Source organism: Danio rerio, chromosome 7 (assembly GCF_049306965.1).
Source record: "Danio rerio strain Tuebingen ecotype United States chromosome 7, GRCz12tu, whole genome shotgun sequence".
NCBI classification, from domain to species: domain Eukaryota; kingdom Metazoa; phylum Chordata; class Actinopteri; order Cypriniformes; family Danionidae; genus Danio; species Danio rerio.
The window spans coordinates 30999-42698 of record NC_133182.1 but is presented as its reverse complement, the minus strand read 5'-3'; the positions used below and the strand labels follow the sequence as shown (position 1 = coordinate 42698).

General features: G+C 37.3%; 1 long non-coding RNA gene across 1 annotated transcript; it reads right to left on the bottom strand.

The window, feature by feature from the left end:
• Positions 1-8320: 8320 nt before the first annotated feature.
• LOC141375229 (uncharacterized) lies at positions 8321-9857 on the bottom strand. Its single transcript, XR_012382925.1, has 4 exons — positions 9130-9857; positions 8954-9020; positions 8747-8833; positions 8321-8493 (listed from the first exon to the last, which is right to left on the bottom strand). It is a non-coding gene; the product is annotated as an uncharacterized lncRNA (long non-coding RNA).
• Positions 9858-11700: the final 1843 nt, after the last annotated feature.

Below are 11700 nucleotides of genomic sequence, written 5' to 3'. Positions count from 1 at the left end.
ATTGCAGGACATTGCACTAAATGACAAATAACAGTTTGCTGAATCAAAAAAAGATGCTAGTCTTAATTAAATGAATAAACAGTATTATCTATTTATAGAATATATATAGATTTATATCACCAAATGTGGTTGCACGAATTTGGGTGTACCACATTATTCTGCCATGAGAGAAACTGTCAGTGTGGAGGGATGTACAATAGTGTAGACTAGTAGARATCTGTTTTAACAGACACTTTAATCCTTAAAATATGCAGGTTTTAGCTGATYGCGTCCACATCAGCCTGTAAAACACACAAACACTTTATTAAACCCAGAGGGAAATCAAGTGTATTACTGCAGCTCCATTAAGAATACATCAAATAAAAAWAAACAATATTACACCATGAATTCATTATTTAAAGAAGGATTTCTATAGTTGCACTCTACACCTAGCTAATATCAGTGCTTGATTAAACACACTCSTGTGTTTATCAGGACATTATAAAGTGTGTGTGGTGTTGTCTAMGATTTGACAACATCCTTCATTCTGAAACCAGCATCAGAGAATCCAGTTCAACCCYCACAACAGAAACGAAACCTGCGACTCATAAAACACCTCCAGCACTGTAGGACAGATGTTGAAGGACTTTAATAAAACAGCTGAGTYTGATCATATATTCAGACGCAGCCCCAGACAAAAACYAAGAGCCTCTCGAACACCAGCTTCCTCAGCTGATCCTGTCCAACAGTATTAAAGTYACAAACCGCTAACATTYAGACACAGAGATGAAGCCTGTCCTAAAGCAYTGAAGCATTGTCCTAAAAGCTGAAGAGGTTTGGGTATTGTGTGTATTATTGAGTGAATCAGCATTTYAGAAGAAGAGAAGTGCGGAGATATGCAGARAGAAGAGACWGACAGGAATAYGTGTAAAACAAGCAAATACAGTGCTGARTGGAGGAGTTAAATATATACATGAACTGAAACCRAAMAGAGGGAAGATCACAGTGATTAACATCTATAAACCTCATTTCTGCTTCAACTCTTCATTTACAGTAGTGTCAGACTCATCAGCAGAGAAAAACCCACAGCAATGACCCTCACATCACACTTTACCAYTTCAGGATAGAAAACAGAACCAGAGTTTCAGGACTGAGAGAAATGTAGAGACAACGGAGATCAATCAATGAGGAAAATGCTGTTAATGAAGCTGAAGCGGATCATTAGAGTCTTTACATTTGCATTCGATAMCAAAGATATYAAGCAAGGAATCAGGCAAAGAGTCAGAGTTTCAGAAGCATACTGAAAATAAAATGATGAAGTGTGCTAAAATAAAAAATAAAAAAGATAAGTCATATTTAAGGAGATACTGGAGTCATGCGCGCACACACACACACACACACACACACACACACACACACACAYACACACACACACACACACACACACRATGATTTATTAAATGTGGCATTTCAGAAATGTCATTTCTCTCTGGAATCTAAGAGCTCTACCAGCAAGGCAACTTCACATTATTATGAGCAAAACACTAACCCTAAACTAGACATATACAATACAATCTTGGATTCCCAGAATACTGTAAGACCAGGCAGAGATTGTACAACAGCAGAGAYGAGGTGTAAGATTTAGGAAAAGACAAATGAAATGTTACAGCTGGAAATGAASAACACAATCAGAGCGGGTTTATGATGATCCAGCTTTATGACTGAACCATGAAAGCACAAATAAACAGAGCGAGTCTATCAGGCATCTCAGAGATYMATGAGCGATTAATGAAGACGCTTAGAAAATCAGGTGTAAATGACAGATACAGAGAACCAGGTCAGAGTYATTTCTAAAGTGATTTTGCCTTGTARATTTGTCAAAACACTTTACAGATGAACATCCATAACAGGAGGAAATAATTAWTMTAAAATATGTGTTACTGTARGCAGAAAAGGCATCATTTATAAATCAATAATGAGAATTTGTGAAACACRCACAGTTTAGGATGGTGGTGTGAAACTGTACAGGGCTGTACACGTCAGGGAAAAGATGAAGGCAAGAAATATTACGTATAATGAGTGTTTGGTTGGTAGTGAATGGCAATGTGTGTGTGACAGACGATCTCAGTATCAGATTATAGATGTGTGGTGGTGGCGGACACAGTGCTTCAKAAACTAGAACAGCAGACACTGAGCTGATTTACAGGAGCTTTCACAACAACCCAGCAGAGGCAAAAATTCAGAMCAACAAACCAAACCTCATCAACGAGCATACAGAGTGTGTGTTCAACATGTGTACCACACGCAAACACACTGCACATACCTGAACACAAGCATAGCAGGAATTATCAGAGTCATAGGATCATGTGTTCATCCAGCATTGAGGGAAAAGAGTCAGTGAATGCAGAGAAACACCTGCGTCATCATTATACAGACTCTGCTGCTGTGTGAAAACAGGATACAAATAAAATATATGTAGTAAATGACACACCGAGGGCAGTAAACAGAAGACAGAGAAGAGGATTCAGTTTCTCAATATCTGGATCACTGCTATTCCATTTCTGAAAAAGAGGGAACAACTCAAACACATGGTCACATACTAAAACAACTGAGGCAGACTTCCAGGGTTGTCGATGGAGAAGTTGACTTTTAATACTCATATCCAAAACGGATTAGATGAAATGTAAAAAAGGGATTAATGTAATGGGGTGAGGCCATCATTAAACAGATCAGGAGATCAGCAATAGCTTACAGCAGTTCAATATACAGCTTCTCAATATATCTGCTTCTCAAACCTGCCTTAAAGAAAACTATTGAAAACACACTGCATGATCAGTTCTGGAGCTTTCCAGACATCTTCCCAACAAATGACTCAGCTCTAGTGCAACTAGGAGAAATGCTTCTAGAAAGATGATGATGAAGGAACACCAGTAAAACAGCACCACAGAATATTTAGGAATATGATTATGAAAGAATGAACATGATTGGTTGGGCAGTAAATGAAACACACAGGTCAATGTGTCTGAGAAAGAGGACACTCAGTGTGCATCAGGAGACAGATGGATGATCACAGTGTCAGAACTCATCCATTTACTCAACACACACACACACACACACACACACACACACACACACACACACACACACACACACACACTTGATTAATTTATTGTGAATGACTAATACTAATTAAAGCAACACATCATCAAAATAATCATAAGGAGCCCGTGATGTTTCACAGTAGAAGCAGTAAATACAGTCATTAAATTTCTTTAGCATGACGATATTAAAACACAATAAATTCTGCACAAAGGAGTAAATAAATGGGTTAGGCATATCAAATTAAAACCCAATATTTCCTGACCTTTACATGAACTATTTCCATTAATTTACGTCACACAGATGTGGGAAGGTCAGTTTATGACATGTTGTGTTAACAGAAAGAGACAGCAGAGTATTTAGTGAAAGAGACGATTAAGGAGTCAGATGTGGCTTTAGGATGTGTCTTCATACAAAATGAGGAAACACAAATGAAAGCTGTTATTGTGGACTGAAACACTCTCACGTATATTAGTGTAATGTCAACAACAAATATTCCAGCAGTTTCAGTCACTAAAGATTGGGGTGGGAAAACCCTTTCACTGTTAGATTGCAGAAAAGCAAAAAGCAAAATGACAATGATAACAATGTTGCAGAAGAGATGAAACAGATTAGACCTCCCCGTCCCTCCAGTCCTCAACAAAGCTGCACTCCACCCTCCAGTCCAGTAGGTGGCAGAATCTGCACCTTTACACTGTTTGCCAAACACCAGTAAACAGAAGAAGAAAGATGTTTGAAACGCCTTATCTTAAACCCTTCAGAAACCCTGCTGTTTCCAGCTCTCAGATAAGACCAGTGTCTGATGATCTTGTGTAAATGATTGTCTTTGCAAATGATGTGGAGTTTTGTTGATTAGTCTTTAATGAGGTTATTGGTTTGTGGAGGCTTGTGTTTATACTGTAACTCTTATATTTGTCTGAGAACATGTTAAAGATGAAGCAGCATCTGTCTAGTGCAATATCACAGCTGAGCAAGAAGACAAGCACAAGAATAAAATCCCCACATTCTCTCCATCAGCTCATCTACAGATCAGATCAGTGAAGCGAGTGATCAGCTGTAACTCACGGCCTGTTTGTTGGCTGAGTGTTAGAGAAATGATGGTGAATACACCACAGCGCTGTGTTTAATCTGTCTCAGATACCATCAAGCAGATCTATAATAGTGGAGGAACCCTTTCTGCTTACCTGGTGATGCTGACCGGCCGAGAGGAGCAGGAGAAAACACACGGACAGGTGAACCGCTGAGCAAACACTGGAGGAGAAACACACAGGTGGGTGAAACAGCAGGTAGAGCTCTTCTTCTTGTCTTATTGGCGGTTTGCATTCTTAAACAGAGCATTACCGCCCCCTACTGTGAGTTGTGGGTCAGAGACTGAATTTCCTTTTCCTCTGTACTCTTCAAGGCAGAGTTCTGATCTGACTGTGTGCTTTCAGAGAGGCTGTGATTGCGGTGCAGGTCAGTGTAATCCTGCAGAGTGTACCTGCGGTGGAGTGTGATGCTGAGCATGGAAACCCTACAGGTGAAACACACCTCTGCTTTGCTTTAATCTGGATATCTTGTGTTGAGTGATTTCATTAATGAAGGAGTCTTTGCTTTCACCAGACCTGAGTGAAGTATTCCTGTTCATGTTATCTGTCTGTCACTGGTGTTTTCTGTTGAGTTTATTCCCGGTCACACCTAGTGGTAATTTTTTATACATTGCTCTGGAACAGCTTCAGCAAAGAACAATTGAGCAAATTGAGGTATTAAAACCCACTTTGTACCTTTGAACCTACAAGTGTTATAGCAGAGTGGTCAGAGTTCCTGACTATCATGCAGGGAAACTGGGTTCGAATCCAGGCAAATGCAGCTATGTTGAAATGCTCTGTTCTTGTATTGTTTTGTTTCAACATTGGTCAGACATCAAAATAAACACTATTAGTGTATAAATATGTCTTGTTTTGGTCATAAAACAGGGTTGTTTCTAGATCAGACACAGTTGTGGTCAGAAGTTGACAAGACTTATTTATACTATTAATGAAATTCCTCATTTATTGTATTTTAATACTGTCTACTCAAACGCTAAACCCAACCGTCACAGTACTGTAAAAATATGAATTATTGCTATACAGTGTTACACAAATGATGCTGTATTGATGGTGTATCCGCAGCTGTATCCTATCTAGACTACATCATAACACAGTAGCATTATTAAAATAGAGAAAATCCTGATTTTGGAGCATTTGTACAAAGCAGGATTCAAAACCAAAAGCCATTTGAAGCACAGTAACAGCATGCACATGCACGGTCCACTAGGCTATATGAGACAGAAGTGTATCTGACCCAGTCAGTCAAATGCAGATTCGCCAGGTCTCGGAACAGTTCTGAAATGATGTTAAAGAGCACAACCACAGAAGGAGAGAATGAGAAATAAACACATACAGCAACAGCCTCACACCAAAGCAACTGATTTAAACACCTCCACAAACAGCATCAGCAGCTCCACTGAAAAACATTTGATAATGAACAGCGCTTTTATTTCTTTATTGATTTCCAGTTTGACCTCACCATCATGGAGATCAGAGGCTGCTTTAGTTGGGCTCTTGATCCTTTACTCTTCTATCAGATCTTCTATCAGATCTATAATTAGACCCGGGGATCGAGGGAGAATCCTCATTTATAGKGTTTACATGAACACACTTATCTTTAWAATGATATWAATTGTGGTTATGTGTATATGAAATTACWAATAACAAATGTAGCAGGGCATTAAATTACTGTTTATTCCTTTGCATTTTACCTTTGAGAACTATAAACTCATGCGTCTYCTCRCGGTTTGTGTCTCATTTTGTGAGCTAACTGWCAACAACAGTTGTTCTCTCCCCTTCTCCCCTGCTGGCCACGCCCACTSYTGCCCTGTGCTCGCGGAGCTCCACGCCCATTAATCATGCATCTTTTGAATAAATTCTGAAGTAGACTTTAACCAAAAGTGGGGGGTGTCATGGCCCTTTTAGACACAAAGACATCAAGAATCAAGATATGAACCTCAACCACGGTTACTAAAAKTAAAAAGCTGCATGATTCATCCATGCCACAATGCATGCTGGGYACATAGTACAAAACTCCCAGCATGCATTGCAGCATAAATAAGCTGTGCCACTTAAAGTTYWYGAAATGTCTTTCTTTGCCTTTAATGTGTGCTGTTCTTGGCTGTTATATTTCAGTAGAGTGKTTTGTGTTGTTCTGGGTWGATTTTCTTTTGTTTGTCACCATTGTTGTAATTGAAAGGCTGATTMTTGATAAGATGATCTTTTATGTGAAGCTTTGACTCAATCTACATTGTAAAAGGACTATATAAATAAAGGTGAATTAAATAACCTYATTACATTTATTCTTAAATTTCCTTTAGGCTTCTCATGCCATACAAATTGTGTGATCAACMCAAYGATTTATGGCTACCTAAATAACACTAGTGTTAAAATAAGCAGCTGAAGAGGCCAACTAAAGCAGACGCTGACCTCCATCATGGTGACCAACTGAACAACAGCAACTCCATGAAGARTTTTGTCCACATGACAGAAAAGTCCGAGCTCAGTAATGAGTCAAGCTCCCCTCATTTAAGTTGTTTAATGATCTCTGCTGAGATCTTCAGAAAGAACRTTTATATTGTCCAATTATTTAGTACTATTATTTTTATCTAGAGTTTTATTTTCAGTTGATGTCATCTTTGGTTTTGGCTGTAACACGTGTTTTTTTATTTCCTTTAGTGAATCTGCTTACTGGCAACCACAGCTGCCGGTCTTGTCCTGCAAAATCAAGAAGAAAAAAAAAAACTAWACAAACAAACAATATTGTGTGCCGCCATTGTGGAGGATAAGTGTYTGTGTTCAAGTCCACGATGAACTGAGAGTATTTGCAACGTACACTGAAAAAAAAATGAGTAGGATTTTCTTAAAAAAAGCTAGGCAACTTTTTTTACTCAGAAAATGCTRGTAAATCTTCAAAGCTTTGCCAAGTAGAAGATAAACCAAAATTATTAGTACATTTAATTAGAAAAGTTAAGTCAAATTTACTTGGGGGAATTCTAAGTAAATYCTATTGACTTTTTGTTTGTAAAATTTACTTAAGTTGTACATTTTAAATATATTACTATTTTGAGATWAAATTTTATCCAGTATTGCTAGTTATCTTTTTTTAGTTATCCTGAGTAAACTTTACTTTAAAACGGTAAATAAAATATGTAGTGRTGGGCAAAGCGAGGCTTCGTGAAACACTGAAACTATCGAAGCAAATGTGTYGAAGCTTCGAAACGTTTYGAAACACMACTCTACGGTGACACCTAGAGGTCATTTTATTTGTATTTCACTGAAACAGCTTCAGCAAAGAACAGTTGAGCAAATTAGGGTATGAAATCCCACTTTGTAGCCTTGAATCTGCAAATGGTTTAGTTGAGCGATTAGAGTTCGTGACCGCCATGTGGGAATAATGGGTTCGAATCCAGACTGAAACAGTTATTTTGAAATGCTTTAATAGCACTTGGTAWTGCTTTGTTATTGTGTMGTTTTGTTTCAACATTGCTCTGACATACGAATAAACACCTTGTAAATAAATTTGTATTGTTTTGTTCATAAAACAGGGTTGTTGCTAGATCAGATACAGTTGTGRCCAGAAGTTAACAATAATTACTTATATTATTAATTAAATTTCCCATTGTATTTTATTAACGTCTATCCAAAACCTAAACCCATCACAGTACTGTAAAAATATGAATTATTGTTTTACAGTGTTACAAAAATGATGCTAAATTGATGGCATATCCGCAGCTGTATCYTATCTAGACTACACCATAAAACAGTAACATGGTTAAAATATATAAAATCATGATTTTGGAGTATTTGGACTAGTCGGGATTCGAACCCAAAACAAATTTAAAACACAGTACTGTAGTACACACGCACGGTCCACTAAGCCATACAAGMCACAGTTGACAACTTTATCATGACAGTCAAATGCAGATTCTGCGGGTCTTGAAACGCCTCTGAAATGATCAATGCTTTAAATCGCTTTAGTCACGTGACCAAGTGTTTCGAAACACTTTAGTCACGTGACCTGGGTGTTTCGGATCATGCTTCGGTGCAGTGTTTCGAAACACTTGCGCTTCGGGATCTCGACASTGTGTTGAAATGTCAGTTTCACGTCAGCCATCCTTAAAAATATGGTGATGCGTTGCAACTATTTCTTAATTAAAACACTGCCACAAATACTCATTGAGTACTTTAATTTGAATTAAACTTCTCCATAAACAAATTTAAAAAGTCATTTCAGACAGAATGATGGGGTCATCTCTGTTGGCATCTTCCTCTTCTGTAGTACTGCCCAGTACAATGATCTTCCCAACAATTGGTGAAGCAGTCTTTAAGCAGGTCTCTTGACATCCTGTCAAATACACAAATAAGTGCATTAAATACTGTAGAGTTAGTTGCAAARTTATCAATGTTATCTCTTGCTTTATGATATAATARACTGTGTGATATAAAATACCTGTGCTCTTTTGCATAAAGTGATTAAAGTTTTTAAAAGTTACCCMAAACTTTCAATTTTGGGGGATAAAAATYCTAGTGTGGCTTTAACACTTAAAGAACATTACATATCCAAAGTATAAAAAGTAATTTAGATGTTTTAAATGTACCTGGTWGTCTTCAATGAGCTCCTGAGATGATTTTSCCAGGTAGGRAAGCAGGCAGCGGATCACAGCATCTCACTTGTCTTCAACTTGCTGATTAAAACAAAAATAAATTTCTGTGGTCATTAACCAGCAACAGTGTAAATCTCCATCTACATATAACTGCATATCTAAAAGGCTGGAACCAGCTGGATGTGCAATGTATAYGTTTACCTGGTTGAGTGAAAGTAGTCCAGTTTTTGCAGAAAGGTTGGCTACAGGGGGGGTTGTGGTTATGCTTCTGTTCTCATTATTGAATATATWAAAATAACACATTTACGATATTTTTTGCGTACAACAAACACRTTGAATACATTAGTATGTCTATATAMATGTGTTATCCAACTTACCTTACATGAGCTTGAATGGTGAGAGCAATCTGTTGAACATATTAGAAATGTTAATGTCAGAAAATTGAATGAACATATAGTGATATTACTGATGTAAAATTTGATCAGTTAATTTATTTTGGACTCAGCAATAAATGTTTGCAGGTATAGAGGCTGGCTGAACATACTCAGTAACATTACCATTGGTTATATATTTGCATATGTTAATGTGGATGGATCAATAAATAAATCTTTCTATGTCATGTTTTGGCCTCTCAGGGCTCAGGTAACTTTTCAATCTATGTTCAAATGAGTTCTGAGGCTGTCCAATCTAAGAAACTCTTATTTATAATGCAGACAGCACAGGAGGGTAACTTTTTAATGTCGGTTAATTATGTCCTTAATGCAATTTACTGCTATGCTTGGACACTCGTATTCATAAAAAAATCCTCTTTAAATTCACTGTAGATTATACTTGACCACAGATTATATTTAGAATGCAACAGTTGTTTTAGACACAGATGCCGTTTGCTAATATGCTCATGCTAATCGGMTCTTCAGCAAACTCACTCAAATAACACTTAATGCAACCTCTTTAACCACCAAAATTGCTGACAGGAGCMCTCTAACTTTCTGCAAACAAAAACAAATTGAGCAATAAACAATTAGTGAAACTTACCTTGTAAATATCTCATCGGTCTGTGTTAGGAAATCATCGGTTGCTCTCATCTGCTCCACCCGCCAGGTTTGAATTAGAGAGCATGCGCAYAGATTTACTGACTTTGTGGAGTAAGTTTTACTCGCGTCTRTCTTTTCTTGCATTAGTTCAATATATTACAAACACTTAAGTAAATATTACTTGAGTATATCCATTTAGATTTACTATTGTATTTTAGACACAATAAATTAAAAAGCAATATTAAGTAGCTTATTGAATTAAACGTGACAATTTGAAGTAAAAAGACAAAATATGATTTATTTGTAAAATGTACTTGGATTATGCTCTCTTTATTTACAAGCCCCAAAAATAKTTTTTTTCAGTGTAAGASACTGAAAAAATGCAATTAAGTATTTCAGAAAGTTGTTCAGCACATGTATGTAGCACCCTAAAATCAATATTATCTGGGCCYGGGCTTTTTTAGTATTAATTGTCTGAAAGAGGTCTTTGACCTGAGTCCTACTAATGTTTACGGATTTACTATATGACAGATGTTGTTTTAAAATGTCATTTTCTGACTTAAAATCACCCTCATCAAACCTTAAGTAAAAYGTATTTRATYCCTCAGCAAACTCTCTCACWGAACTAWAACCATTTAAATTGGTTTCAATGCCCCCTCTATCTTCTTTACTCCCAGCCATTGTGTTCACACCTTACCATGCTGATCTTAAATATGTGCTGCTGGTCTGTTTCTGTATTTTCTGTTTCTCTATTTTATTATGTACACTGTTAAATCATACTATTCCAAACACACAACTGAGATGTTTTTGTGTTATCATATCATTGACATGACCACTTCAGAACTATCATCTTCAATAAACTGCATGAATCAGTTTGYCTTAAAGAAGACATTAATCTGTATTCACAGATTGTGAATTACCACACTAAATCAGCTGTACTCCTCATAAACGGTAACCTCACAGAAATATTTTGATCAGTAATGACAGGTTATTTGCTCAACACTTATTCTACACAATATACAGATTAAAATGCMGAAWAAAGTAAACCAAAACATTAAAWAACGGCCGAGATATAAAGKATTAAACCTGACYGAAAGCACACTCAGCTGAGGACACACRGGATTGGTCTAAAAACACGAATACTAATGAGTCATTTGCATATGGTCTATTCTCTAATAAAACACGATTTTAAAGGGCTTCATAAGCTTAAATATGATAATCAAAGTATGRGAAAACAACYTAGACATCAGATAATCAAATTCTGAATAAAAATATACAAACAAGAAYAAAGAAAAACACAAACAAACAAATGGTCATCACCATTGCCGAAATGCTGYGTCTCAACACYTGGTCAATRGRCCAGGGTCTCYTGTTCTTCAGGGTAATGCTCCCAACGGTTATCCCTGATAAGGATRATGTCTGCTTGGTTCTTGCATTGCCTYAGGGGAGACATCTGGTAGAAGAATGATATATCWRYTAAGATATATCCGCCAGACTGAACCTCGACCTGGCCTCTTAAATTTTTTCATTTCTAGTAATTAGAAGGAGGTCAGGAATATCTCTTTGAATGCTTYTAGTCACATTCAGGCGAGTTCTTTGRTYATCTTGAATTCATGGTACTCCTTGGATSTTGACTGGAAGTATTCTGGAGCAAATCAGCAKGSAGTGAGGAGAASGCAATGACCAGTTCATGRCCAACTTTWACTCCTGMATCTACCTGTTGGATTCAGCTGATTTGGGCAAGGGCTCTCCTGTTCCCTGGAGATATCTGGGGTCCTGGGGAGCCTGGTCTCTGGATTAGCCAGAGTAGGCCYCAWAGAGAAACMTCTTCAGACTCTTCTCGGGTGACCTGGGCAACCTTGCGGTGTTAACAAAAGGTCACTTGGGGGAGTGGTAAGTATTCAGCCCCCCTGG